This window comes from Bombina bombina, chromosome 6 (assembly GCF_027579735.1).
Source record: "Bombina bombina isolate aBomBom1 chromosome 6, aBomBom1.pri, whole genome shotgun sequence".
Classification (NCBI taxonomy): domain Eukaryota; kingdom Metazoa; phylum Chordata; class Amphibia; order Anura; family Bombinatoridae; genus Bombina; species Bombina bombina.
Window position 1 is genome coordinate 932,297,037 of NC_069504.1, and position 15,690 is coordinate 932,312,726.

The 15,690-nt window shown below is 36.7% G+C and overlaps 1 protein-coding gene across 1 annotated transcript in view; it reads right to left on the reverse strand.

The window, feature by feature from the left end:
• Nucleotides 1-15,690, reverse strand: part of TENM2 (teneurin transmembrane protein 2) — a 1,369,502-nt gene that overhangs the window by 909,817 nt on the left and 443,995 nt on the right. The window lies entirely within an intron of this gene.

Genomic DNA, 15,690 nt, shown 5'->3' on the forward strand with positions numbered 1-15,690 from the left:
ACAAAATTGTTCACTGAAAATAGCATTTTATCTAAAATGTTAATGTTGTATGTAAATTACACAGGAATAGATTGTATTAAAATACATTACAAACGTGCACAGTAAAACTCATAATTTAAAAATCATAAAAAATTAATAATTGAACCATTAAAATAAAAATATGCAGGAAAATATTGTATTGTTAAGATGCATCAAAAATTGAAACAAAATTGTTCACCAAATAATCATCTTTGATAGAGACAAGCTGAAGTACAAACCACAATTTTATGTATTAAAGACCATCATTTTAACCAATATGATATAACATTCCACTGAATGCACAAACCAAAGAAGATGAAAAATCAAGTTTAATTTATTATCCAATAAATAAATACACAAAAAATAGATAAATACTGTAAACGTTTATGTCTTTTTGATGCAAGCAATTGCACCACAAACATAAGGCATGTTGTAGTCTAAGAAATAATAAGATATATCGAGTAATAAAGTACTAAAATAAATATAATTACAGTTAAGGAGAGGCCAAAAGGAAATTCTGGGAAGAACGCCAGTGACGATAAAGGTCTTATAAGTCACATTGATACACAGCCGAGTAACTATCATTTCAACCTAGAAGCCACTTAATATCAATTCAGTGGAAATTGACTTGAATAATACAGAACATATAAATTACTTATCTGAAAAAGGAGCAATACTGTTATTGACCGTTTAAGATCCATGATATATATTAGGGGAATTCCTTCTATTAAGAGTTCTTTTTTTTTTAATGTTAATCATTCAAGCAGTTATTGAGAAAGTGCCCAATAGGCTACAAAATATAGACATTTCCTACATGACCCAAACTTCGATTCAGGCTCAGTTTCCATATACTAGAGATGAAAGTAGTTTTTACACAATGTAATAAAATTCACAAAGGTAAATAGGTTTACCTTTAAAAGGTTTCCCATTGAATGTATCATACATAATAAAGGGACATTTAATTTAACATCAAACAATTATCTAACTTCAATTTGAATATGTCCTAAAAGTAATAATTTCTAAAGTATTTGAAAAAGGATAATTTCTATTAAAAAAAATTTAATATGTGTTATTCTGATTTCCTCTTCTTCCTGAGACATGTTAGTGTCCATTAATGTGTTGTGGCACTGGTTGACTGCACAGGTGAAACCCATATATCAGTAGCAAGCGTAATTCAAAACCTCATAAATTGGGGGTGCTAATAATGGTAAATTATGTTCATCAATTAGTCTTAGGTAGCTAAAACATGTAAGGCATTCTTGTTTCCTGTCCATTGATTTTTGTAATTGTGGCTTTCTTTTTTACAGGTTTCTGATAAAATGCACATTAAAGTATTTTGCTGGTTTGAGAGAGATAAATAAGGAGGCATTTGTGTACAAAGGAAGATAAGAAAATGACATGTTCTCACACGGACCTTTGTTCATAAGAACAATGGTTTGAGGTTTCAATTACCAAAAACAACGTTTTAAAATACTAAAATAAAGCAAAATGTGCTACAGCTAATATTATTGGAAGCACATTAAGGGGAAGCCAGTTTTACAGTACACCATCACTTTAAGAATACCCTGAAAATATAAAAATTACAACACAATATATAAATATTTTAGACCTCTGAGAGCAATTTGTCATTAAAACATAAAACAAATCAAATGTAAAACTTGTTTAATATGCAAATTGTTATTCTGTATTTATTTAATAATGAAAAACATTGAAGCTCATGGGAAAAAACTATCTGAACGTCCATCTAATTTCTTTGGATTGATTGTCATTTCAATAAATGTGCTTTTTAAATTATTGAACAATATCTAACAAATCCTAGCAATTAGGGGTCTACCAGGGGGGAATTGGACAGTTCTTTTTTTGTTCTCTCAATAACCTTCCCTCAGGTCACTTTTTTTCTGTTTATTTAGCATCTGTCAAACTGGATATATATTCTATGTTTTTTTCCTGGGCTTGATTTCCACCATCAACAGCTTAAATGATATAAAGGGTACAACACATTGCTCCAAAATGCAATGCAGACCCCTGAAGCACCAAAGAGGTGAATAATACATAAGTGGAATTTATAATAGAAGTTTCGCTATAAACAAAAAACATAATACAGATTCCAAGATATTTGCTCCACTATTCCAACATGTCTCTCTCTTTTCTTTTTTTTTTCTAGAGAAAATATAAGATGCCTTAGGCTACTCTGGCGTATTATTCTGTTTCTGATGATTAGGACCTTATAATACTTAATGTGTAGAACGTTTGTAATATCAGATTATATTTATTACCAATTCTCTCGTTCTGTGTGAAACCCATAGCTTGGAAATACTAACATGCTTCTCTTGATGAGAAAACAATGCAAATGCAGTATTGTATTATGAAATATTGTGGATCTAAGTGTCAGAGAGTTTTACTGAAAAATTGTGTATGTTTTCTCTGCTCATTGTAACTGATTTATTTAAATACCCAATGCTTATTTGTTATAGTTCAGCATGAATTTTCAATTTCGTACAAGAAAAATATATAATTCCTTCAAAACAGGAGCTGTTTTACAATTTAGGGGTAAATTCTATCCCCTGTGAAAAGCTTATTACAGAATGTATTTATGACTATCACACAGGCTCTATTTTACACCAACTTGATACACCAGCTTGTAACTAACTTGTAAAATTCAGACATATTTAATGGCCAAAGAAAGTGATTATAAAATTGTATTTGCTTTCTTGTTATCCTTTGTTGAAAAGCAGGAAGGCAAGTTTAGGAGCATGCACGTAACCGCAGCACTATATGGCAGCAGTTTTGCAACAATGTTTTACATTAGCAAGAGCACTAGATGACAGCACTAATTCCTGTCATATAGTGCTCCAGGCATGTGCACGCTACCTAACTAGATTGCTCTTTAACAAAGAAAAGCATGAGAAAGAAGCAAATTTGATAATTGAAGTAAATTTGAAATTTTAAAAAAAATTGTATTCTTGATCTGAATCCTGAAAGCAAATTTTAGCTGTGGAATTCAATAACTAAAAAAATGGTCCCATAAATTTGTTATTAAAGGGACACTGAACCCATATTTTTTCTTTAATGATTCTGATACAGCATGCAATTTTAAGTAACTTTCTAATTTACTCTTATTATCAATTTTTTTTCGTTCTTTTGCTAAATTTATTTAAAAAGCAGGAATGTGATGCATAGGAATCGGCCCATTTTTGGTTGAGAACCTGGGTTATGCTTGCTTATTGGTGGGTAAATGTCAGCCTCCAATAAGCAAGCACTATCCATGGTGCTGAACCTAAAATGGGCTGGTTGCTAAGATTTACATTCATAATTTTCAAATAAAGATAGCAAGAGAATGAAGAGAAATTGATAATAGGAGTAAATTAGAACGTTGCTTAAAATTGCATGCTCTATCTGAATCATGAAAGAAAAGATTTGGTTTCAGTGTCCCTTTAATTATTGAGAATTGGGTTGGGTTGTGATCAGTAAAACAGGACTGAAACATAATAAGTTTAGGGTTATTTTCACCTTAAAGAGACAGTAAACTCCATGAGATTTTTATATAAACTTTAGTTAAGCATAATTAAACAACGTTGCAATATATTTTTTATTATTCATGTTGCCCCCTTTCATGTAATTTAGCTCTTCATTTTCTAATTCCCAGACCTTAAAATGCAGTCTGCTGACTTCTCAAGACTAACTCTACTATATACTGTATATCTGTCCATGATTGTCTTTATTAGATAACAACTGTAAATTGACTGTATTATATCTTTATGACTGTGGCTAGCCTTGTTGTCTGTGGACTAAAGCTCACATTGACTCTTCCAAATAAGGCAAATGGTGATTGGAGTTTGACTATTAAAAACTCATTTTAAAATCGTTAAAACGTGGATGATATGGTTTTCTATAGCAACACAACAGAACAACAGAACAGAACTGTGTTTGCTGTCCGTCCCTTTAACAATAGTGAAAACAGTTCTGCTGATAAACTATTAAAATGGCTTATTGTGATTGCATCAACATCAGAAAGGTCCACCTGTATATTTTAACATGATAATAATTATCGCGATATAAATGCGCTACTGCACCTGATATGCATGAGCTCATCTGCTTGGTGGTCTCTCTAGGTGTAATGGAAAAATCTCTATGTTCTGAGGTATTTTGTAGAAAAAGAAGACAAAATAAATAATAATAAGTATATTACTATAAGTGTTTTGTTTTTACTTAATTTTATTGAGAATGGAAGGTTTAATAGGACAAAATTAAACATTAATTATTCAGATAGAGTATGCAATTCTAAGAGACTTAAAAAAAATGTAATTCTATTTTCAAATGTATTTTATTCTCTTGGTATCTTTTTTGAAAAATATATCTAGATAGACTCAGGAGCAGCAATACACTACTGGGAGCTAGCTGTTGATTAATGGCAACATATGCATGTCTCATTATTGTCTCACCTTATGTGTTCAGCTAGCTCTCAGTAGGACATTACTGCTTGGATCTGTTTTTAAAGGAACAGTCTACTCCAGAATTGTTATTGTTTAAAAAGATAAATAATACCTTTATTTACCATTCTCCAGCTTTGCATAGCCAACAAGGTCATATTAATATACTTTTTACCTATGTGATTACCTTGTATCTAAGCCTCTACAGACTGCCTCCTTTTTTCAGTTCTTTTGACAGACTTGCATTTCAGCCAATCAGTGCTGACTCTTAAATAACTCCAGTGAGCACAATGTTATCTATATGACACACATGAACTAACAGTGTTCAACTATGAATAACTGTCAAAATGCTCTGAGATAAGAGGCGTTCAACATCTTATAAATTAACACATGAGCCTACCTAGGTTTAGCTTTCCACAAAGAATACCAAGAGAACAAAGCAAATGTGATGATAAAAGTAAATTGGAGTTGTTTAAAATTGCATGCCCTATCTGAATCATGAAAGTTTAATTTTGACTAGCCTGTCCCTTTAACTATGAGTTTATACACTTTGCATGAGTTAAACACATATAGTAATGCAATTATAGAATGATCTAATATAGTAACGCATTTTCCTTTTCATTTGTATGTCTCCTATGCAACTACAGTAAATCTTGCCAAGTAAAATATAAAGGTGTTTCGAACAGCCAAATAAAGTTTTCTTTTTTCTTTTTCTTTTTTTGGAAGCTTTTCATCGTTTGGATTTCAAAAACAAGCTCTTATATTCCTCTAGTGATGGTATGAGGTCTGAGGTTAGTGCTGTTGAACCTGCAGAGCAGGCATTCTGGCTGAGAGGATTATTAAACCCAGCATTCGACAGATTTCATTTTTTTTATTCTTCTGCATATTTTAGGCAGCAAGATGGAGAAAACTCATTGGTTGTATTAATAAGTTACCTTTACAGCCAATTGAATATTGGCAGCATCCTCATATCCTGATGTGGCTTGATGACTAGTCAAATCAGTTGGAACTTAGAAATGTTTGATGTGTATGAAAATTATTAGGAGAAAAACTGTTAAATGAGTAGGTAGGAGTTCCCTTCACATTAGTGGGATATTGAACATCTGGTGAAAAAACCCACTGCTACTGATATATGCGTGGGCACAAATAAATGTTAACAGTTTGATGCCAATCAGGATGCTTTACAAGCAGACCTCTTACTACTTTCAACCAGCAGGAACTGATGCCTAAGAATGCTAACGCTTAGGAGATGGCGGATTAAATTGAGTTATTTAAACAAAGTAAGCAAATGTGAAAATGTAACATTTCTTATTTTTCAGATATATTGTATTTGTATCCTTAAAGGGATTATGACACCATCAAAATAATTGGCTTCAGTGTATAGGTAGAATGTTTTGAGAGAGAGAGAGAAAAAATACAGTGTCTCACCTCTCCATGGGAGCTTACAGTTTGTTTCAAATCAGGCGCAAAAATGCATCCAGCTGACTTTTTATCAGTAGTGCTGTCACACTTGCTGTCAAGGCTGATCAGGACTCCTATAGGGATACATGCAGAGGCAAGATTTGCTTTGCCTGCAAGATAGGTCATATTGCTGACAGACATAACAGATTCTGTGCATTCTATGCACCTGATTTTAGGTGAAAACGGTGCTCCTATAGAGGAAGTGAGGGATTCTGGGATGTTTACTGTTATACTTTGTCTTGAAATAGATGTTTTTCAATAATTTCAAACACATTTCAATAGGAAATTGACTGTATAAAATAACCATAATGATTATGCAAATTATGTTAGGTGTATGATTAAAATGATGAAAAGATTGTTAAATATAGAATGTGAAAAAATGTTGTACAGTTATGCTTTGTAAACAAGATAGATGAATCTCACAATATTTCAAAGGTCGGTTCACTATGCTGCATGCATTCATTAGAATTAATTTGAACTCAACAAAGAGACTTAAATATATGACAATCCATGATGTGTCTAGTTTTTGTCCTACCCTAGGAACTAATGACCCCAAACACCCACATGACCAACAATTTTATTTTCTGAAACATTTTTTGTACACATGCTCAAATGTAGCAACAATGGGAAATCAGTGCTGCTTTTTTAACTCTTTAATGACAAAGGGTGTCATGGACTTCAATGTTTCAGCTTGGTCTTTGCAATGCAACATTTGTTAGAGCCTCCCTGATTGGTTCATCAGATTGTATAGCAATACACAACTAGGTATAAACCTTATTGGCACAGCCCAGGTGTTCTAAAAATCAGACGTAAAACATATAAATGTGTAGATGGGCAATACCCATTTAACTGGATTTATAAGGGTGACTTATGAAATGCTGGAGCTTCAACCACGGCTTACAGATTAACTGTGTGGTGTAAACCCTGCAAAACCATTCCCATTTCTAATAGTGTAATAGATAATAAACTTGGCTACTGGTGAACAGGGTCTTACTTAAAATTACAGCTTCATAAACATATGTATGTGTTGACTATTTGATATCCTAAACAGCTAAGGGGATCTGTAAGGAAAGTCACTTTATGTCACCAACATCTACAAAAAAAGCATGGTTTTATTTTTTAATTTTAGTATTTGATTGTAAATCTCACTCCAACTGTCGTGGTTATCTCAAACTGACGTTATTAAAATCATCTTTTAACCCCTTAAGGACCGGGCATTTCTGACTAAGACTTTCCCAAAAGACCAGAGCATTTTTAGCATTTTTGCCATCACTACATTTAATCAGAAATAGAGCCTTTTTTAATTTATTTTTTATTTGCCTATCAAAACTATATGTATTTTTTTAGTAGACAACCCAAAATATTGATCTAGGCCCATCTTGGTATATTTCATGCCACCATTTCACCACCAAATGCGATCAAATAAAAAAAAACTTTTTCACAAACTTTGGGTTTCTCGCTGAAATTATTTATATACTGCTTGTGCAATCATGGCACAAATGGTTATAAAAATTTCTCTGGGAGCTCCCCTTTGTTCAGAATTAGCTGAAAAATATGGCTTTGCCATTGCTTTTTGGTCATTAGAAGGCCGCTAATTGCAGCTGTGTGCTACACTTCTATTAGTCCCGGCAGTGAAGGGGTTAATCAGGTATCTTAAAAGGTTAATTTTAGCTTTAGTGTAGAGATTAGCCTCCAACCTGACACTTCCCACCCCTGATCCCTTCCTGTCCCCTCTCAAACAGCTTTCTTTCCTACCCCACCCCCACTGGTCATCCCCCTCTTAAGTACTTAAGCAGTCTGCCAATAAAAACAATATTATTTTTTTAATTAAAAAAATTTACATTTATTTTTTATTTTTCTGCAGTGTAGGATCCCCCCTATCCCTCCAACCTCCCTGCCCCCCCCAATAGCTCTCTAGCCCTCCATCTTCTACCTATTGCCACCATCTTAGGTACTGGCAGCTGTCTGCCAGTACCAATAAACCGGAATTTTGTATGTTGCTTTTTAATTTTTTTATTTCTATTTCCTTTTTTCTGTAGTGTAGCTGCCCCCCATTACCCTCCCCCCTCCCAGATCGATAACCCCCCTCCCAGATTGATATTTCCCCTCCAAGATCGATAATCCCCCATCCACTATAGGAGCCCTCCTTCCCCTTTCTGTAGTGTAGCTGTCCAACCCGCTCCCGCTCCCTGCAGCGATGGGTCGCCCACCCGCCTCCCTCCTAACCCTCCCATGCCACCAACGATTGGCACAACCACTGCCCGATACAGAGAGGGCCACAGAGTGGCCACTCTGCATCGGTAACTCTGCAACTCTATTTCTACAGTGCCCCACTCATGTGGCATGCAGAAATAGCGCAATCTCGCTACTTTTAGCAAGATCCCGGCAGAGAGAAACCCAGGTTTGCAGCGTTGTACAGGGTACGACGCTGGTCCTTAAGGGCTAAACTGCCAGCATCGTACAGGATACAGCACTGGTCATTAAAGGGTTAAAGGAGTTTGCTTAGTTGCACCATTCATATTGCAATTTGTTTCAATCCGCACCAGTGCTAAGCAAGCTAAATGCTTCTTTTAGGTTTCGAGATGGGCAGACTGTGCACTCTTTTTCTATCACTATACAGTCACTTTGCAACTTTTTATCAATATTTATTTCTATTGTTTGTTAAAGTGAACTGAAACAAAATGGCGACTGCGATTTGTTTATGCAAAACACTTCTTATAATTAAAAAAAAAAAATTAAACTGGAAATCATGACCCCGCTGCCTTGCTACTTTGTATCTTCCTAAGAGACTCTTTAATGAGATTGTGCCTTTGTTTTAGGGTTTTTATAGGGGAAGCGCCTACATACACGCTAAATCTAAACTCGTTCATAAGCTTGCTGTTCAAAGTGCCTGCACCTACATTAGTGTACTTGAAATCTGGAATGAACATTCATGACCCTGAGTTTAGTAAACACTTTGAAGGGCACTCTCATAGAATCCAGCAAAAAAAAAGTTATGTGTCTTGCATATAAACTGGTAGTCGCCATTTTGTTTTTGGTACTGTTTATGACAATAACGACAATGTGACTGAAACAAGCAATCAAAAACTTAAAAAGAAAATATATAAAATCAAGCCCCTTTTTAGATGTTGGTTTCCTGGCACTATATAAGTATGTCCATCAAGCCAAGATACTGTATATGGCATTCATATGGAGAGTGTTGACGATATATTGTGATGACAATAGGTTAATAACAAACATGCAAAACTAAGTGTTTTAAAAGTATGTTCAAAAAGAGGTGTTTTTCAGGAGTTTTTAGGTTGAAGTGGGCAGTGGGGTTTTAACAAACAAAACAATCTAGTATTGTGATAACTCGGAAAGCAAAACGCATTTTTCAGGAAAAACATTTACGATATATTGTGATCAAGACTACAATTAGCTTTAAACTATATGCCACAATAGAAATAGTTCAAACGTAACTACCAAATAATCTTTTTGTTGCGACAAATAAATACATAATATTTTAAAGTGTAAATGTGTATGACAACATTAAAACGGTACATTCACTCATACGGCTACAGTGGTGCATGACAGCATTAATGCTACAGTCACTAATATTATTTAAAAAATAAAAATTGGGGGGGCGTGGCCATGCAGCTTCCAAGATAGGTCGCATGTTAAGAAGCTCCCTGCCCAGATACTAAAAATCTTTATTTATTAATCGGCAAGATCAACTGCAGACTATACTATTTGATACTTTTGCTGTAGAGTTGACCCTGCACGATTTACTTATCTTACTTGGAATTGGGGAGCTGATTCAGCATAGCAGAACACACTGACGGAGGCCTATACTTATACTTTCCGCAACCCCCCCCCCCCCGATCAGCCGGGTTAGAGCGACGCTACTACTACTGAGCATTGGAGATCACATTGGATAGAGACACTTTCTAGAACATGGAGGACGATAGCTCTTCAGCGCTACGATTACTGCTTACTCAATTAGGTGAGCAGATAAAAAAAGCAGTTTCCTCGATCTTAGGCATACAATTAAATCCTCACTGGGGAAAGAGCATGGCGACACACTTTAGATGGCGGACAACAGAGTATATCGCACACAGGATAAGGAGCTGTACGCTACCACACCAGGCATCTATCCTTTGGCAGACAACAGCCAGCAAGGGGCTCAGCCGCTATGTCAGGCAGAAGGAGAGCAGAACTTATCCCTACCGAAGAGTGAATTAAACTACCCATGCACCGGGACTCATCTTACCCCTATGTGTCAGCAGGGGAGACCCTGTATAGAGCCCCTGCTACATGGTAATCAGGATGGTGCGGCCGGCCATCCTCCAAGTAAAACTGGGGGCATTAGGAGTCAAACCCTTATCGGGCGAGGAGGGCGGTATGTGCCCCGACTTAGCTTGGACTCTGTGGGACAACTAATTGTCATCAGTCATGGAGTGGATGTCAATTTCTACCCGCTTCCCTACAATGCCTTTGGACAACCACGCACGCAGACCCGATGGCAGTACTCAAGTCTTATGTGCCAGTTTTTGTCACTTGGCTGCCTTCTGGAGCATATGGATCAGCTTCCAACAAGAGGAGTGGGATGAACAGACTATTGATAAGTTTTCTTACACTCCCTGATGTTCTAAAATTTAACCATCCATATACTGTTAAGTGACTATCCCAATGCTGGCTGATTTATAAAGCCTCTACCCTTCTTATTTTATTTCTGCTATTATTATTCTTATTTTTTTTTAGTTTAGAAAGAGTTAATTTGTTTTGGCACAGCATCTAGCTATTCACACTAAGAGATTTGTATTTATACCTTTTATATTGACCAGCCTCAACTCACTATATATAATTATCCTAGGAGACCCTATTTATATATGTTATTTGAATCATATATGTACCTTTTTTTTGTGTGTGCTAATTATCACTTAGATGCTTGGCAGAATGAGTGCAATTTACATGTATAGATGCTTTAACAATTTTTTTTTTTTTTTTTTGTATTAGTTATAAACAAGCCTTCTTATGTTTCTGCTATTCCTAATCTCCTACAAATGTATCAAAGCCTTGATGACTCTCCAGGCAGTCACTCATAGCTACCCAAAAAGGTGATTTCTACTGTATTTGCCAATAGAACTATATTTACTATAAGTAGACCCGTTTTAAGAGGGATCTACAACCTATAATACAACTTTTATGGGACCCTATACACTTGCTCATACATGCACCCATATACACTGGCACCTATAGCAAACCTATTAACACATGTTGTACTTTTTGCATTATATAGTCAGTAGGTTACAGTCAAGTAATGGCCTTCATAAACTATAATATGAGACCCTCTAATCAAGCTGTAGTCTATATCTAGTGTGTAGAATCCCACCCTCTAGGCTTGATCCCAGATTGTCTATATTAATATACTAGTCCTCTAAATATATATTCCATATTGTATAATAATTGCTAAACCATTAACGTACTATATCTCAGTACCTTACACCCACCCAACTTTTATAGCGGTGCTTACCCGCTGACTTACCCCCCTACCCTTTTACTCACTTTACAACTCTGTAACAAGACCTCTAATTGTAATGGGTTGATCAATACGTTGGGTTATACCTAGATCACTATAACTGATAACCATCTTACTTCATCTATCTGTACCCCCTTGTATTGAAGGATGAAGATGACCATTCCTTGCTACACCATCTGTTTGTCTGTTTGCTTGTCTTTGTTTTTATATAAAGCAGCTTTTGACCCATAGCTATCTCATGACTATAAACCTGTAGGTCGCAGCTGTAGCTATTTAGATTTCTTTCTGGCGCAGTTGGCCCAATTAGGGCTTGGATAATAGCTACCTACACTATGCTATATGAAACCATAAAATGAGGATTTCATTTAGATAAAATTGACTATACTTTTATGCTGCATTTCGTCATTCTGTATTGGCAGTGATATAGCTTATAACATTACTGAGTTTAAATTGCTGTCAAAATGTTGTTGTTTTATCTCTTGTTTTGTATCACTAATAATCCTCAATAAAAAATTATAAAAAAAAAATTGTACCTACAGTATATGTATAACCTCCTGACTATGCATAACATATTTTAAATGAGTATTTCACTATAAAAAGAAGAATACATGCACAAGACATATGCAAACAGTTACAAAAGTGATTTCTAGGGTATAGTTCTCTATGATGTTGGTGTCATTAGTTATCGCACTGGCTCAAAATGAACATGCATCCACACTCATTCCTCATCCATATGAACAGTAATATAATTGGTCAGCAAGGATTATATTGATCTGGGGGGTGGAGCATCCAAACATGTTATTATCACTATTATTATTATTATTATTATTGTTATTATAAGAATAACAATGTGTGAAGTTTAATTTTTTAAATGTAAATTGAAATAAATACTGCTGTATTAGTTATGTACTTCTTCCTAATAATTATTGGCTGATAGGCCCTGTAATGAGAGTGGGAGTGTGATGTCACCGGAACGGGGCGTGGCCTGTGGCCATTATAGTCTATGTCGCAGTTACCAAGCTGGATGTGGTGTGCAGTCTGTAACTTTTATGCTCGGCAATAAAATTTAGTTGTACCTTCTATGCTGTGTCCTGCATCTCATGACATGGTGTCAGAAGTACTTACCTGCGCTTCTGTTTTCCTGATTAATGACAATGTCGAAATTTACTCCACCTGAGCCTTTTGATTTCTCTCAGCCTGCAGATTGGCCCACATGGCGTCAGTGCTTTCAATGCTTCAGGATTGCTTCCAAGATGGACAAGGAGAGTGGTAAAGTACAAGTTAATTCTCTTTTATACTCTATGGGGAAAGATGTGGAGCCAGTGTTTTCCAAGAATGTGAAGAATTTGACTTTGAGATAGTTATGAATAAACTCAGTGCTCACTTTGTGCCCAAAAGAAATGTGATTCATGAGAGGGCTTGTTTCCACAAATGCGCCCAGCGTGTGGGAGAATCTGTGGAGTAATTTCTGTGCAGCCTGTACGAACTAGCCTAATTCTGTGAGTTTAGAGTTGCTAAATAAGAACAAATCGGAGACAGAATAGTTATAGGAATTGCAGATGCTGAGGTCTCACTTAAATTACAGTTGGAGACTGAATTGATGCTAAATGGGGCTATTAAGATGGCCCGCCAGAGTGAACTGGTGAAAAGCAAAGTGCTAACATGAGGTCTGAGAGTATTGTATTGTAGTGCAGCAGCTCAGGAGAGCTGCAGGTGACAGGCAGAGTGTAAGCGGTAGACCAAGGGCAGCAGATAGGCCTAGAAGTGGATAGGTACAGCAAACTCATTGCACGCGGTATAACCATACTCATGAACAGAATATTATATGCCCGGCTAAAGACAAAAGATGTAGGAAGTGCAACCGGATGGGCCATTTTGAAGTTGTGTGTAAAATATTAAAGAGATGCAGGTGGACAGTGACCAGGAAGCTCAAGAGGTGTCCTTTGTAGAGTCTGTTGTAGAACAGTCTGGTGTGGACGAAGATTGGCAGGTTACCCTTACAGTAATGGGAGCTAAGGTTGCCTTCAAAATTGACACAGGTGCAGAAATTACAGTTATGTCCCTTACAGCATTCACAAAACTGCCTTGAATGCCCCAGCTAGCAAAAGTCACAATGAAGGTTCATAGTCCTGGAGGTCACATTGATTGTGCTAGGATATTTCTCGCTAGCTGATAATACAAACAGAGAAAATTCACCATGTGGGTGCATGTAAACAGAGGGCAGTGTGTCAGCAACCTATTGAGCAGGAAAGTAGCCTGTGGTCTGGGCTTCGTCGCCAGAGTAAACGAGATTATGGAAGACATGTTTGGCAAATTGAGCCTGTTGAACTGTGAGCCAGTCCATATATCACTTAAAGTTGATGCAGTCCTATACAGCATTACTACTCCTCGTAGAATTGCATTCCCGCTTATGCCTCAAGTGGAGAAGGAACTTCTGCGAATGAAGAATATGGGAGTTATTGAAGAAGTTGCTGAAGCAACTGACTGGTGTGCTCCCATTGTGCCTGTTGCGGAAAAGAACCGGAAGGTACGCATCTGCGTAGATCTGAAAAGGCTGAATGAGGCAGTGAAAATAGAAAGATATGTGCTGCCGAAGCTTGAAGAGCCCTTAATTTCTACCCTGCTGCCTGCAGGCCTGTGGCAGAAGATTGCCGCAGATTTTTGCGAACTCTATGGGAAGGAGTACCTGATTGTGGTTGACTATTATTCCAAGTATTTGGAGATCGCACCCCTGAATGAGACCACCAGTCTGGTTGTTCTCATCCATCTCAAAAGCTTGTTCACCCGGTGGGGCATACCGAGGGAGCTAGTGAGTGATAATGGTATGTAGTTTGCTTCCATGGAGTTCAATTCTTTCAGCAGTGATTAGGACTTCATCCATTCTACATCAAGTCCACATTACCCACAGGTTAGAGGAATGGCTAAAAGGGCAGTTCAAACCACTAAGTTAATTTTGAAGGAATCTGAGCCATACCTAGCTCTCTTAGCCTATAGGGCGACTCCCATCCAAGCCACGGGTTATAGCCAGGCACAATTGATGCTAGGACGACAGATCCGCATCACTGTTCCAGCCAGCCCCCCTGTTAGGAGGGATGAAGAGGCAAAACGGGGCTACCAATTCTTCTATGACAGAAAACACTCTGTAAGACCCTTGCAGGTGCTGAATGTGGGCCAGAATGTCAGAGTTTAACTGGATGACAAAAATAAATTAAGGATGCCAGCCACTGTAATTGGATGCTCCCCAGAACCAAGGTCATATGTAGTCCTTAATGAGGAAGGGACTGTCACACGTCAAAATAGAAGACATCTTCAGCCAGTACCTGAGAGTTTGGGACTAGATGCTTCAGAGCCACAGCTGGTGGGATCCCCTATTTTAAGAGGGGTAACTTCCCCGCAGCAAGATCACAGCGGGGATGCTTCAGTGCTTTTTTCGGACTCTCAATTACCTTTTTCTGCATCAGAGGATAGTTCCTGTAAAATGACGTCAAGTGGAAGAGTGGTGAAACTTCCAGCCCGCTACCGAGATTAGCACTGTAGTTAAAGCAGTGACCAGAAGAATGGGCAGAATAATCCCATGGTCACTGTGGACTAGGGTAGTCTACCCCGATGTCCAAGACAGGATTGTATTTCTTGTTTTTTATATATATTCTCTTATACCTTGTTATTTGCTGTACTCTAAAAAAAAAAAAGTATGCCGGAGGGGGGCGTGGATTGTGACCGTTATAGTCTATGTTGCAGTTACCAAGATGGATGTGATGTGCAGTCTATAATTTCTATGCTCTGCAATAAAATTGAGTTCTACCTTCTATGCTGTGTCCTGCATCTCATGACAGGCCCTTCCTGCTAATTCTCATTGAGATACTGCAAAAAGGAAGTAGTACGTACCTATCAGTCAATGAGCATTAATAGGAAGTTCACAACTGATACTGAAATGTTAGTTTACATTTAAATAGATTTTACTTCAAAATTATTCAAGAAACACAAATTTCATTATGTTTCAAATTTGCTCTTTTTTTTAGTAAATTGTCTCTTTAAATATCTTTAAAAATAATATCTTTGACAGAACATAACTAAATATGAAATGAACTGCAATTGTTTTGAGTTTATAAAGTAAAAAAAAAATTAAAACTAGAGTCTCATAAACTTTTCCATGAATAGCAGATTTAGAACATTAGCTTCCAAGGAGACATGGTGGCTGTATAAAAGATGTTACAAAGGTAAGCCGATTATTAACTCAACCAGTCCTAGCACTACAGTGCTCGT